Raw genomic sequence first — 14,830 nt, 5'->3', positions numbered from 1 at the left:
TAGGGGACCTTTTTTATTACCATTGGGCTCCAAGAGTCCTTTTCCTATATTATGTTTAGACTCCGATTACTAGACGACTTTCCCTCTCACGTTTGGGATTTTGCCTATGCCGCTTTCTTTTTGCGATCAGCTGTTCAACAAACACTGACTCCCTGGCATCTGAACTATAACCCTGTGTGCGTGTAAGTTCCTTGTTCCAGCTGCCACCAGTCTGGCCAGCAATCATAGTCAGGCCCATTTAACATAATGTTAGTTCTTTGTGTTAAAAACCTTCGCGATGAAATTTTATCTCAATACTTTTAAAGCAGAGACAGCTGTGAGTAGCTGTTAAATAGACACAAACAAGAGCTTAATCCAAACTATGCATGTTCGACAGTTTCTTAGATACATGTTGTGCAACAAGACCGCAAAAATTGGAGAAACCAAAACATGTTAATTATTTGAAATGGAAACTCTTTTTAACTCTAGGCATCCTTTTTATATATCTTGTTTAAATGCCATATTAATTTTTAAATCTTTGAAACTCCTTTATCTCCGCACACTTATGTTATATGGGTTACATTTTGACACGTGGTTTCAGTTTATTATGTAATGCTTCACTAAATAAATGCAAATTACCAATAATGACCTTTCAAATTTGAAGCATGACTTTACCAAAATTTAACTTTTCAAACAAACAGACAGAGGTTTGTTTTTGTAAAGTTTGTTTTATTTCACAAATTAGTTTCAGTGTTTGCCATAGATAACACATATTTCAATGAAGTTCACATTCAATGTGACGAGGACAAATTTTTAAAAAAATCCAAACCCTGGACATGTCATTAAAAACACATGGATTTTAAATTCTCTTTTTTATACAGAAAATTGCATTAATAGATTTTGACCTCAAGACTAAGCCAAGGTACATGTGTTAAAGGCCCAGGAACTCTGCACTGATCTACAGCACTGGGCCTGCATATTGACTGAATAATACTGTGCACTGATGTAATAGCAACCTGCATATGTCTCATATTAATGTTATTTTCCTAATAGTAATAGCATTAAAAGCCTACTTACTTTGCCATTGAGTTATCCTGTTTAGGATAATTCACCCAGAAAAGCTCTCCGTGAGCATGTGAATCTATTTGCTACGTATGTAGCATTTTATAATATATAACTGAAAATACTGAAATCACAGGGAACTGATATTTTGATTCTAACGCTGGCTTTTTGAGTATTTTTGCAATCAAAAAAAAATCTGTTGTCTTTCTTGAATAATTTATTAGCAGGACTTTTGTTGTATTTCCACATGGAATTCATGAAGACAAATAATATTTTTTTGTGGGGAGAGTTTGGACGAGTGAAAATTCACACATGGAAAACAAATGAGCATGGGGAAACATTCCTCTTTGTTAATGGCTACTTGATCTGTAGCCAGAATTCATATGGATCCTTAAAATCAAGTAAATTATGCCTGTAGCGACAGCTCCCTTTTGCTAGAGTCCCACAACAAGCACCAAATGGTGGCGTAGAATAGAACTGCCAAATTTCATTTTTCACTTCCTGATTCCTTTCAATTAGAGTATATACATTTTGAACAGACAGTCCTATACATATTTTATAGTATTGAAGGTGGAATTCGGATGTAGATACCTCTCAGATGCAACACCCTTTCCAAAGTCATGATATCTGGGACTCGTTCTCTCTATTTGTTTAGTTGTTCACACATACACACGAGGACCAATTCTGCATGCAGAAAGCAGCAGGAGCTGAGGATGTGCTTCTGAGGACAGAATTTTGCCCACCTCTTTTCATCTCTGCAGATTCAAAAAAGAAATATGGCAGAGGTGGAAGCAATGATATACAGATCTTATTTAAACAGACCACAAAAGGAAAATGGAGAAAACCAAGGAGGTTTTGCTCTTTCATAGGTTTTCTTTCTGTACCTTTTATAAGGGATGGTAGACTTTCTTTAAATAGCTTATTGGACACAGGTTAAGAAACCTGCCACTCATTGGTTTTCAGATTAGATAAAATAACTGATGAATTATGTGGTAGAAAATTAGGATGGATTACATGAATATCTGTTCAGACTACCATAAATATTTATAAACAATCTTCCTTGCAGAACATGTCTCTGTCATTCATTTCAGAGCAATGAAAAACCTGGAACAATGGAACTAATGACTACATTGTTCCAAAGTTAAATAGTTTATCTAATAAGGAAAATAATGAAATGAGCCAAATTCTTTATGAACATAACAGTGAAGCAATTAAAATGAATGTGATTTTCCAGATCAAAACTTCTGCCTGTTAATTGCTATATGGCACCTATCCTAGTCATATGAGTTTCCCTTGCAGCTGTTTTTATTTCATGATACATTTTGAAATCCCCAGAGCCTAGTCCTGGGATCTGACATAAAGACGGTTAGTCTGAAAACCAGGATAGTTATCGAGTGTTTATAATTTGTATAGATTAACTCTCAAGACAGGCCTTTGTGAACAATCACTGTTTCTTGCCATTTGCATTTTGTTTGCAATGTGTTTCCAATTAAGATAATTTATTGGTGCATACTTCTTATTCTAAAGTATGGGGTTCTGTTGCCATATGTAGGAGAGAACACAAAGGCAACTTCTTGGGAACAGTGCGGTGCCCTGCACTTCTCTGGTAGTTTTGGATCTGGGCTGTCATTACTGCATTCATGTAGCTAATAGTGAAAATGTTGTTGTGAATTGTATGTGCAATAAATAATAGTAAAACTCACTTTTAAAAGTCTGAGTCACCTGTTTAATTTTCTCTCTTAGCTAATAGAGCAATATTTTCTCCTTCTCTACCAGTTGGTTGCTCTCACTCTCTCAGTCATGGAACATTGTTTAGCCGAAGCTATGACAAAGTACTTGTACGTCACATTCCAGTGAAATGGAATGGTTCAGTCAACAAAAGCACAGAGGTGATGTACAAAGGCAGGTCGATCAGTGTGCCCTTCCCATTTAGGCATATCTCTGCCCTCTGATAGGCCAAGGTGGTTTGATTTGCATAATGACTATGGCTTCACACTGACCCCACATCCCAGCTGGCTGAGGGGGAAGGGTCGGCATTACTTTACATTTACCAAGAAATAACCTTTCGCCTCTTATTTGTATGACCATTGCCACCAAAGCTCCAGATCACAATTTGACTGCCATCGTGCTTAGCGCTGTACAAACATGTAAGAAAACATGGGCACGGCCTGAAAAATTGATCATATAAGGCCCTGATCCGGTGAACACCAATGTAGGGGCTTGCTTTTAGTTTCACTTCAGTCGACGAGGCTCTGCAGGGATACGGGCATACAGAATCTGAGCACAAAGATGAGTGAGGGGTGTGAGGGTGCTTTGGCTGAGTCCATGCACTGTAGGAGTGTGTGGGATGAGCAGCTCAGCATGGTTCCCTCCCTGCACTTCCATGAGCACTACAATTGTTCCTGTGGAAGCTAGAGAACATCTCTGTTCTGCGGAGAGTTTTGGCCTCATTCTTACTGGGCGCGGGTGCTGCATCTTGCCCTCTGTAGCTGGGATTAGAAGGATTGGGACTGCACTGCTAGGTCCAGGTCTGAGCCCCGGGTGAGGAGCCCAGTTTAGGTGAGATTATTTAGCCCAGAACATGGTTATCATCTCATACAAAAGAAGCACCTCAAGTTGTGTACGCACTTTGGAAGTTCAGTATGTGTGAGCCTCATGTTTCATATTAGGTTAGTAGAAACTGTATCTTACTTATGTGGATTATTAAAGGAGATAAACCAAAATCTCAGTTGCTGAAGTAACTAATGTAGTTTATCCAGCATTGAACAGATATTGGCATCTTGAGGTAAGTATCAGGAGTCAGTGATCTCAGACTATGATATTGAACAAGCTGAAGCCATGAGCAATATGATATTGATTAGACAATAGAAGTAATTATATTTACCAACATAGTTTTATTGGGTGGGGTGGAAGGTGACGAGACTTTAGTCTGGAGTTTAGGGAGGACAATTAAAAATGTTGTAAGCAAAGCCCTAGTAGCCTTTGTGTTTTTCTTTTTAACAGCTATGGATTTTCTACCTGCTATTTTAAAATTGCATGGGCTCCCTTCTTAGCCATCAGAAGGATTTTTTAAAAAATACATTATCCTGGAAGTTTAGTACTGATCTCAGGAGAGCTTTATTTTTTTTCCAGAGACCTTTCTCTGACAATGTCCACCTCTTCTGCTGTTCCTTTTACCCAATGATTTTTTTTAATGCTATTGCAGAAAGATTAAAGGTTATCTTTGAATGTAGAGGCTTTTATCTAGCAAACACCTTTTCTAATGCTAAATGAAATCATGTCAGATTTGAATAGGTTCCATATTTAGTTGCTGCTTCAATTCTGTGAGGAGCTTTAATTTCCTGGGTCATGAAACCTCTTTCTTTCCCTGGCTGTTCCCCCCCAATCCCAATGGCTATCAAATGTCCAAAATTCATTTTTATTTCACATCTAGTGACAATGGGAGATGAATAAAACTTGATCTGCAGACCTTCAACAGAACAGTAGTTGCTCATCAACAGAGTAACTTGTACTACTTGATTCTCTGCTGTCTCTCTAAATGACTATTATTTGAATTTTGTGCCTGCCCATTGGTAAGATTTTATCTTGTAATAAATCTGCCAAAAAAAACCCAGGAACATCTCTAGTTACTGTCATTTGTTTCTAGACATGATTTGGAAGATCGCCAGGCTCCTCAGAAATAGCAGCAGCCATGGACTAAAAGGATGTACAGTAAACGCTTACTGTAAGCTTTGAGTCAGATCATCTACAGACTTTAAGTCATCTTTGTGCTCTCCTGATTGTTCCGTCTCCTAGAGGCCTTTTCTCAGCCTCAAATATACTATGCTATACTATACTATAGCCCCAAATAATCCCTCTCATTACAATTAAATTGTTTGAAGTCAGTCATAATCATCTCCCGGCAAGCAGTAGGCCATTTTTTGCCAAGTGTTTAAAAATCCAACTTTTGTACTTTGAGAGCTGAGAGACCAGGAGTGTGTGTTGGCCATAAAGAGCCACTGGTGTAAGTGGGTATGACTTTAAAGGCAGTTCTTGCAGCAGTTCACCCTGGGTGAACTTCACCCCTGCTCAGAAAGGCAGTGTGGTTAACTCCGGGGATTTTATCACGAGCCTCAAGATTTGTGGTGTTTTTCTTAAAACCCCAGCTTCTGGAGTCATGTGACAATGTAAAAATAATCTTTGTTTTCATTTAAAAATAAAACCTGGGGGCAGGCAGACTCTCCCGCTGTCATCAGATAGGGGGGAAAGAATCAGAAGTGAGAAACTAGTGGTGGTTAAAAAAAAGGACCCCAGGAGTGTTTGCACCCTCTCCCATCATTCCCTGCCTGCCCGCCCACTCCCAGATCTGGGTGGGGCAGTATCCACAAGGAGAGAGCTGGGGGACGGAGAGGAAACTGGACAGGAGCTGTACTTAGCGGTAGAGGGGAGAGAGCTGGGCAGAAGCCAGGGGCAGAGTCCTAGAAGGGAGAGAAACTAGGCAAGGGGCAGAGGGGGAAATTGTGCAGGACTATGTGATGGGAATGGCTAAACAGGGGACTGGACAGCAGCAGTGCCCAGTGGAAATAAGAAGAGTAAGGGGTGATACCTATTGGAGAGAGAGGGATACAGGGAACAGAGGAGAAAGCTGACACCAGTGTCTGGGGAAGCAATGGTGTTGAGCAAACGTCCCCCCCCTTCCCGCCCAATCAGATTTTTGAACCTGTGAAGTGGCTAACAATTGGGGTTGAGCAAATTTGCTTACATAGAGGAAAATCAGTCACTGCTTCTGGCAGTGGTATAAAACAGAAGACGTTAAGCACTGCGCTTTGGTTAAAGAGAGTGAAATTCCAACAGAGATGAAGGGAAAATTTAGTTAATTTTTAAATGACTTCGAAATAGAGCAACACTCTGAAGCTAATAATTCCTCACCGAATAGTTAGCATCTAAATATTATGTAATTCTTTGTAATCTTTCCAGTCAGAGAAAATATTTAAAATCAACCATGCTGAAAAGCTCCTGAAAGACCCACTGAAGTAACCAAGGCCTGATTCTACAAACACTTAGGCAGTATCAGTAGTGGTCCCATTGAAATCAATGCTGGATGTGGGTCTTCTGCAATCAGGTCTGTGTGGGTGGATCTCTTCTGCCAATGTGGTCCCATTAGAGTTGCCAACTTTATACTTGCACAAACCCTTGCTCTGTTTCTCCTCCGAGGCCCTGCCCCCACTCACTCCATCCCCCTTCCCTCGGTCGCTTGCTCTCCCCACCCTCACTCACTCACTCGCTCATTTTGACCAGGGTGGCTCAGAAGGTTGGGGTGTGGGAGGGCTCTGGCTGGGGGGGGTGGGCTTTGGGGTGCAGGAGGGTGCTCTGGGCTGGGACTGAGGGGTTTGGAGGGCAGGAGGGGGATCAGGGCTGGGGCAGGGTGTTGGGGTGCGGGATGAAGGTGTGAGACCTCCGTCTGTGGATGTGGGCTCTGGGGTGGGGCTGAGGGGTTTGGGGTGCAGGAGGATGCTCCAGGCTAGGATCGAGGGGTTCAGAGAGTGGGAGGGGGATCAGGGCTGGGGCAGGGGGTTGTGGCGTGGGAGGGCGTGCAGGTTCTGGGCACCACTTACCTCAGGCAGCTCCCAGAAGCAGCAGCATGTCCCCACTCTGGTTCCTATGTGGAGGTGCCTCCAGACAGCTCTGAGCTCTGCTCCGTCCACAGGCGCTGCCCCCACAGCTCCGATTGTGGAGCTGGCACTTGGGATGGGGCCGTGTGGGGAGCTCCCTGGCTGCCTCTAAGCCTAGGAGCCGGAAGGGGGACATGCTGCTTCTTCTGGGAGCAGCAGGGAGCCTGCCTTAGCCCTGCTGCACCGCCAACTGGACTTTTAACAGCCTGGTCAGCAGTGCTGACCAGAGCGACCAGGGTCCCTTTTCAGCTGAGCATTCTGATTGAAAACCGGACACCTGGCAACCCTAGGTCCCATGCATATGAAGAGAGGAGTGGCTATATGATCTGAATGCAGAAGGGCCTAAAAGCTGTGAAATTCCAAATGTTTGAAATTGCTTCTTTTCAACTCCAAAGAAACTGAAGAAGGGTTGTTATTTTGGAGAGGACTTGTTTCCCCAGCATCTAGATTACAGCAAAGATCTCAGGGCAGCTTTTGGTAAATAAGAACCTAAAACATTTAAAATAGAAGAAAACTACCAAAACAAAACACTGCATCGCCCAACTATGTGTGCATTGTGAAAGAACAAACCGCATGTGACAGATATTAGTCACATTGCTTCATGCCTTACTGGAAGGCACTCAAATACTGTAGGCATGAGGGTGATATGAAAACCAGTATGCAATAAAATAGAGTAATATAGAACTGGATAATTTGGGGCTTTGAGCTGAACTGGTTGACTCCAGCGTGTTCTTCAGGATACTTGAGTGACTGTCCCTACCACACATGCTCACCAGGGTCAACAGAAGCTACTTTGACTTATTTTTTCAGGCCTGTGTAAGAGGGAGAGAAGATAACAGATAAAGCAGGGGTGTTAGTTGGTATCTGCTACAGACCACCAAATCACACTAGGGAACAGGATGACCGGCTCCTTTCACCCCCCATCTATATGATGTAGGGAAAAAAAGCTGCATGTTTGGCGCACTTCAGGTTGAATGACACAAGCGGAGGTCTCATGCTGCCTAACCAAAAAGTGTTGCAACTAACATAGGGGGATCCCATATTAGACCTAGCCTTGACAGATGAAGCGGAACTGATCACAGAACCAAAAATTAATGGTAACTTAGGTACGAGCACTCATGATTTGATCACATTCATAACGTTCAAACAGTATGAAGTCCAGACCAGTAATAGATATTCTTGGGGCTTTAAAAGGGCCATTTTCACAAAGCTGAAAACACTTATGAACCAAATCTGCTGGGAGGAAGAATTTAATCAGAAAAATGTGAATGATAATTGGGAATTATTTAAGAACACTTTACTAGATGCCCAAAAAGCCACAATCCCACAACTGAGTCAGAAGGCTGTATTGGTTCAAAAAATGACCTGATTGAGAAGAGAAGTGAAGGCAGCTTCATATATATCTCTCACAACCCACCCCTCTCCCACCCCAAATGGAAGAAACAGGAATTCAATAGTAATGAATATAAATCAGAAGCTAGAAAGTGTAGAAAATTGATAAGAGAAGCAAAGTGACACAAGGAGAAATTATGACAAGCAGAACTAAGGACAATAGGAAGAAGTTTTTAAAGTCAATTAGGAGCAAAAAGAATCCTGACATCATTATTTGTACATTACTAGAAGAAATGGTAGAATTATCATCAATAACGCAGAAAAGGCAGAAGTGTTCAATAAATATTTCTATCCTGAATTTGGGGAAAAACAGATGATGTAGTCTCAAATGATAACATTCTACCCATTCCACTAGTATCTCAGGAGGATGTCAAACAACAGCTATAAAAGTTAGACAATTTTTAAACACAGGTCCAGATAATATATGAATTTCTCCCATCAGCTGAGTTTGCCTCTCAGACCAGAAGGGAGGAACGGAATAAAAACTCCTAACAAGGAAGAACAAGTATCTCATTGTTGCTGGGATTCTAGGAGCTAGGTTTCTAGGCATAAGCAATGGATCCCCAGCTGCTTAGCATGGGTTAGTCCTACAGGACTTATATAGTTTGCTTATTATGCAACCTTCTATTAAGTTTCTTTTAAAACTTAAGATATAAACACAAATGATTTACTATAGGTTTGTCTGCTTTAACCTTGTAAAGAACTCTTATTTCCTTTTCCTATCAATAAATCTGTATATAGTTTATTACAGGATTGGTTGGCTACACGTGTTGTCTTTGGTGTGAGATTTAAGGTGCAATTGACCTGTGCTAAGTGACTGATCCTTTGGGACTGGGAGTAACCTGAATGTTGCTGTGATTCAAGATGTAAGGGACTATCTATCACAACGGTAGGATTGCCTAGGTGACAAGGTAGATCGGAGTACCCAATGGAACTGTCTGGCACTCCACGTATAGGCTGCTACAGTGCCTGGGGAATTCAAACTTGATAACTGGTTGGTGAAACCTAAGTATAGAACTCACAGCCAGTTTGGAGTGAGCCTGCCATCCACCAAAAATGCCAGATGGAGGTATCAGGCCACAGAATGACTCCACTCCACCCCAAGAAGGTAACATCAGGTAGCTGGGGGAAGGAGGTGTTAGGAGAATGGGCTGGTAGCAGGGTCTGCCAAGAGTGTTGGGTAGCTCAGAGGAGCATGCAGATGTTTATCTGAATCATACCCACAAATGTCCTTGGTTTCTGCCTAACTAACTTTACAGGTAGTTTTAAATGCTGGAGCTGGCTCACTGCATGTTTTTATCTGCAGTTTTGTGACAGTGAAGCTGGTTTACTGCTTTACATGTAATTTTGCTGCTGGAGGCTGGTTATCTACTTGCTTTTATATAGTTTGTGACTGAGATGCTGCTATCTCTCTCTTCTGCATGAAAAGGGGCTGATGCTGAATTCTTGATTCAGTGACCAAAATAGTTAGCAGTGAAATTGCTGAAAACTGGATGGAATTTTTTCCCCAGGTGAATGTCTACCAAAATGTTCTTGTTTCCAAAAACTCTAGTAACAGATTTACTGACAATTTTGGATACATTTTTTTTTAAATCACTAATACGTATATAGTAAATACACTAAGTCGAGAACAGTGCATCTATCTTTCTAAGTTCACACAAGCCTGAAAGGAAAACAATATATCTATTTTCCAGGGTTATGAATCTAACAGCATCACAAGTTATCACTAGGAAAACATTTCAAAAGCCTGAACTTGCACTTGTGGAAAAAGGAACACAGATAGAGGAAACAGATAAATACACGTTGTGTTAGTAGGCTTTGTTTTCTGAAATGATATATTGTTCCGGAGAAGAGGTTAGCAAACAAATTATTGTCTTTTTCCAATACAGCCAGGTCTTTGGTACTACAGACCAGATGGTGAGGTGAGGCAGATTAAAACTTAACTGACAATAGGTCAGTATCACAGGAAAAGTGCCCTAAGTTTATCTATTGTTAAATGATATAATTTATCGTCTTTGAAGGTTAAGGAGCAATTTCTGTGCCTTTCCTACTTTTTGAACAAAGATTTATAACACAGATAATCCCAATTTTAGATATTTACTGCAGGTTATATTTGAAAGAATTTCCCAAAAGACTGATAACCCTTTATTTTCTTAAACACAGTCAAACCAGTGAACTAATATGATGCTTTCTTCAAACAACTGTATTTACTGTCTCTGTACACGATAAATTTTCATTTAGTCTATGATCAGCTGACAATATGCAAGTTTGCAGCTACCAGTAATTGAGTACAGATAACCTTGACTGTTGACCTATGCAGAGCCACGACTGTCTAGTTTTCATTGTTTCTGTTTTTGCTATTTGACAAAACTGATGTGGACTGAATTTATAGGTTAGCCATTCATTGCAGTGGGAATAGCTTATCATTTTGGATCTATATTGCAAGAAGTTTCTATTTATCTCACTTAGTGAGATGGCAAAACTGAACCTGATTGGGCCAATTCAGTATTAGCATTAACCCTTAAGAAACCAGTAAATTCCTACATGAATGTCACTTGAGCACAGGTTAATTTCCTCCAGCTGAACACTAGCCTTTGGGGTAGGTTGGTATGGCTAGTGAGAATGGAGGGTTTCTAGTAACTGGGGAAAAGGGCCCGATTGGGACCATAAGATTCATTAATATTTCCCCATTGGGAATGGTCTCATGATGGAATCCACTGATTTTGCTGCCAGGAACAAGCACAGAGAAGTGGGATCAGCCAGTTGGTTGGGGGAAAAGAAGGGGACAGGTCTGGTGGCCTTGCCACATGCTATAGAACAGAGAGTTCTGGTCCTGTCTGCTTTTTGTGGTTGAGAGAATTTATCTGGTGATAAATTTACCTTGTGTAGGAAGGGTGAGGTGAGGCTCATCGAAGGGACTCAATTTGTGAGGGAAGGAAGCAAGAGAAGTGAGAAAGGCAGAGCATTTGGTACTGACTGGAAAGGCTGACGTACCATGCATGAGCATAGTAAGGGTTAATATACCATCATCATGGATATTACTGTTGGACTCCCTATAATAAAGGAAATGTGCTTGGATTTTTTTAATGTTTTGATGTCTTTGTAGTTAGAATGATTCATTTTATCTAGCAATGAGCGCAACACAGTATTGTCGAGGTACTTAATGTGTAAAGCTGGGGTTTGCAAAGGAGCTTATGGGTGTTAGCTACCCAAATCCTCTTGAACTGCAGTGGCGCTGGGGGTGTAACTCTCCTAGGCTACTTTGAACACCCTGGCCTAAAATAATAGTACTGATAGAATACATTCAAAACCACAACAGACTCTCTGTTAATTATATTGATTATAAATGGCTTTATTCTCTATTTATTTTGAGCTTTTCACTTTCACCCTCACTGATGTTTCTATAGGTATAGCTTACCTATAGGGAGGTGGTGGGTTTTTTTTAAAAAAACTTTTTCGGAAGTTTTAACTACGTTTGCAGGTCATTGCTATCTAAATCTCAGACACAAAACATAAATCATTACACAAGCGAGCTTTTGCTTAAATAAACATTATTCAAGAATATAACTATAACATTATTTATAAACAATACAAGAACCCGGGGGCGCTCAATACAATTAAAAAGCAGAGACTATAAAATGGTTAAAAGGAAATATATTTCAATGCAAGGTACATTGGACTGACCATTGGAACTCACTGCTAGAGGATATTACTGTGGCAATGTAATGGGGTGCACTCACCTCTCGCAAGTGCCCCCTGGCCAAGTGCGTGTGCCTGCACATTCTCTCTACCTGTTTGTGGTGGGCCCTCCAGTCGAGTCAGACTCAGCCTATACATGAAATAAAAACAAAGCAAACCCATTACAGCAGTGGTCGGCAACCTGTGGCCCGTCCGCGTAATCCACTGGCAGGCCATGAGACAGTTTGTTTACGCTGACCATCTGACAGCAAATGTGAAAAATCGAGATGGGGGTGGGGAATAATAAGAGTCTATATAAGAAAAAGACCCAAAAATTGGGACTGGCCCTATAAAATTGGGACATCTGGTCACCCTATGGCCATCCGCAGGCAAGGCTGCCTGCAGCTCCCAGTGGCCGTGGCTTGCCATTCCTGGCAAATGGGAGCTGCAGGAAGTGGTGCGGGCTTCCACTGGGAGCTGCGAGCAGACATGCCTATGGACGGTCAATGTAAACAAACTGTCTCGTGGCCTGCCGGTGGATTACCCTGATGGACGACGTGTGGCCCGAAGGTTGCCCACCACTGCCTTATGGGGTACAGGTCCAGCAGGGGCGTCTCTCAGCGCCCCCCGTAACGTCTCTCTCAAGTTGTCCCTGCTTCAGTATAGTGCAGTGCCTAAGTGCTCCCTATCTGGAGGCAATGTCTTCACCCTTTCAGGGCCTTTCTCGCCACAGCTCTCCAGCTGGGCCATTATAGTTCAGTTCCCCTTCTGGGATGCCTCAAAGTCCAGGCCACTTTCCCAGTGACTGGGGGCAAGAGGGGAACCCCAGGCCCACCCTCTACTCTGGGTCCCAGCCCAGGGACCCTATAGATAGCAGCCATGTCCCTTTAAATAAACTCCATTGCAGCTATAATTCCCTCGACCACTTCCCCGTGGCTCCAGCACATGCTACACCCCTACCTCAGGGCCTTGTCCTAGTGGAGTCCCAGCAGCCAGCCCGTAGCACCATCCACTCGCCTCCAGCTCTAGCAAACAACTGATCTCTGGCCCTGCAGCTCTTCTTATTCTAGTCTGCTGGGCCCTGATTAGGTGATTCCAACGCAGCCGCTCTAGGCAGCTTGGAGGGCCTCTCTACTGCCCTTTTCTGGGGTGGGGTGTGGCAGGGCCACAAGGCCTCCAGCAAGGGGCCTTAGGACCTAGTCCACCATGTCACAGGCAAATAGTTTGCTAATTGCCCCCCAAAAAGGATTATGGTCAAAGCCTGATCCACACTGAAGTAAATGGCAAAAACTATATTGATTTTAGGTGGAGCAGGATTTTACTCAAGTGCTATATGAGAAAGAATGGGGATATACCAGCAAAGCTCAAAATGATAAGGATTAGCAATCCTTGTGCTTCAGAGTATACACTGGTCACCAGTCAGATGAAATACTCGTAATTTTATGATAAAATGACCACAGGTTCACTCAGAGTTTAAAATCATCTTAAAGACAACACCTCCAGCAGAGCGGACCATGTTCAAGGAACCACAGCTGGCTCTCTGTGGCCACCATCTAGCTACGATAAATACTTACATAGCTCCCAATACCTAGTATTTGAGCATCTCACAATTTTAATGCAATTATGCTGACAACACCTCTGTGCGATGGGGCTGTGCAATTATCCCCATTTTGCAGATGGGGCACTGAGGCACTGAGAGACCAAGGGACTTGTCCATGGGAACCCAGGGAGTCTGTGGCAGAGCAGGGAACTGAACCTGGGTCTCCTGAGTCCCAGGCTAGCGCCCTAAAGGCCACTGGGCCATCCTTTCTCTTTCAGCTTGGACATATTGGAAAATCAAGGTCATAGAGTTCAAGTGTGGTTTGCAAATCACTCACCTATTACAGTTGCACGTGAGAACTAATGGTCAAGATGAGCCATTCAAGAGATGTTAAAATTTCAGCTTAGTATTCAGAAGTCAGCATTCAAGCTACTGTCATAGGGTGACCTCCTCCAGGGCACACCCTTGTGGCCTCTGGGTAACCCTGCAAGCAGCCCTTGCTTCAGTCTCCTCCTTCAAGGGGCTTTTTGAATATCTCACGCACCCTTTTGTCCATTCACAGCTCTTCTTGGGTTCTGGTTTATGAAATTAAAAGACATTCAAAACAAAGTTCTCAAGTCCATCTGTTTACTGGCTTATCAGGTCACGCCCTGCCAGGCCTTTGTGCCTGTAGTCTGACTTCTGAAGTCCCACCTTTCTGTGCTGGTGCCTACTTGCTCCCAGCAGCCTCTCTCTCTCTCTGCCCCCACTCTGGGGCTTTTCCCTCTGCAGCCCTTTATAGGAGAATCAGCTGATCCCTGTTCAGATGCGTGTCCTCAGTAACCAGGGTTGGTTGGCTCCAGGCCTCTAGCTTGTAAAGAGGCAAGCCGCCCTGTTACAGTGTCAGAGGAGTCAACAGGTCTGTGTTCAAAGGGTAAGATATCTAGTGCTAAGTCCTCTGATGACAGGCTTTAAGGGATAAAAAAAAAAAAATACATGCAAAATACCACCATCGGCATACAGTAAGCATTGCATTTGGTATTGCCCTGAACCCAGCCTCTAAAGCCCTTGTGGGCAAACACTTCATGGTTGGAACTTCATGAGTTTGAGGGGCTCTGTCAGCTCAGGGTACAGGGAGGGAACCACACAGGGCACTCTCCCACGGGAAATCTCCACTCTTTGTGGTGGGTTTCCCATTAGATGTTATTGCTGCTCAGAGCAGCACTATCTGTTCTTCTGTGCAAGTCCTATCTGCAGCAGAGAATGGAGCAGTGTGCATCTACCAACCACTGCTCATGAGAGGGCTGACTGGGGAGAAGGATGGAATGGCTGCATTTCCACAGGAATGGAACCTGATTTCGCGATAGATTTTGGGGCAGATTGAATCCATTTGAAAGGGTTAGAAGAAACTGTGCTGAGTTTCTTGCAAAGTTTTTCACTGAGGGAAGAATAAAGTGTCCTTCTGAGAAAGGTGTTTGTTACCAGTAGGTCTACGACCTGTTTGTACAATCATGAAAACAGAGTTGCCATATGAAAAAAAGATTCTAGC

The 14,830-nt window shown here is 42.7% G+C and overlaps 1 long non-coding RNA gene across 1 annotated transcript; it reads right to left on the bottom strand.

Annotated features, from left to right (window-relative positions):
- Nucleotides 1–795: 795 nt before the first annotated feature.
- LOC144272955 (uncharacterized) lies at nucleotides 796–13,835 on the bottom strand. The gene is made up of 3 exons (XR_013347703.1): nucleotides 13,640–13,835; nucleotides 11,825–11,913; nucleotides 796–1,796 (listed from the first exon to the last, which is right to left on the bottom strand). It is a non-coding gene; the product is annotated as an uncharacterized LOC144272955 (long non-coding RNA).
- Nucleotides 13,836–14,830: the final 995 nt, after the last annotated feature.

This window comes from Eretmochelys imbricata, chromosome 12 (genome assembly GCF_965152235.1).
Source record: "Eretmochelys imbricata isolate rEreImb1 chromosome 12, rEreImb1.hap1, whole genome shotgun sequence".
NCBI lineage: Eukaryota > Metazoa > Chordata > Testudines > Cheloniidae > Eretmochelys > Eretmochelys imbricata.
Note: the sequence above shows the minus strand (reverse complement) of the source record. Positions and strands in the feature narration are given on the sequence as shown.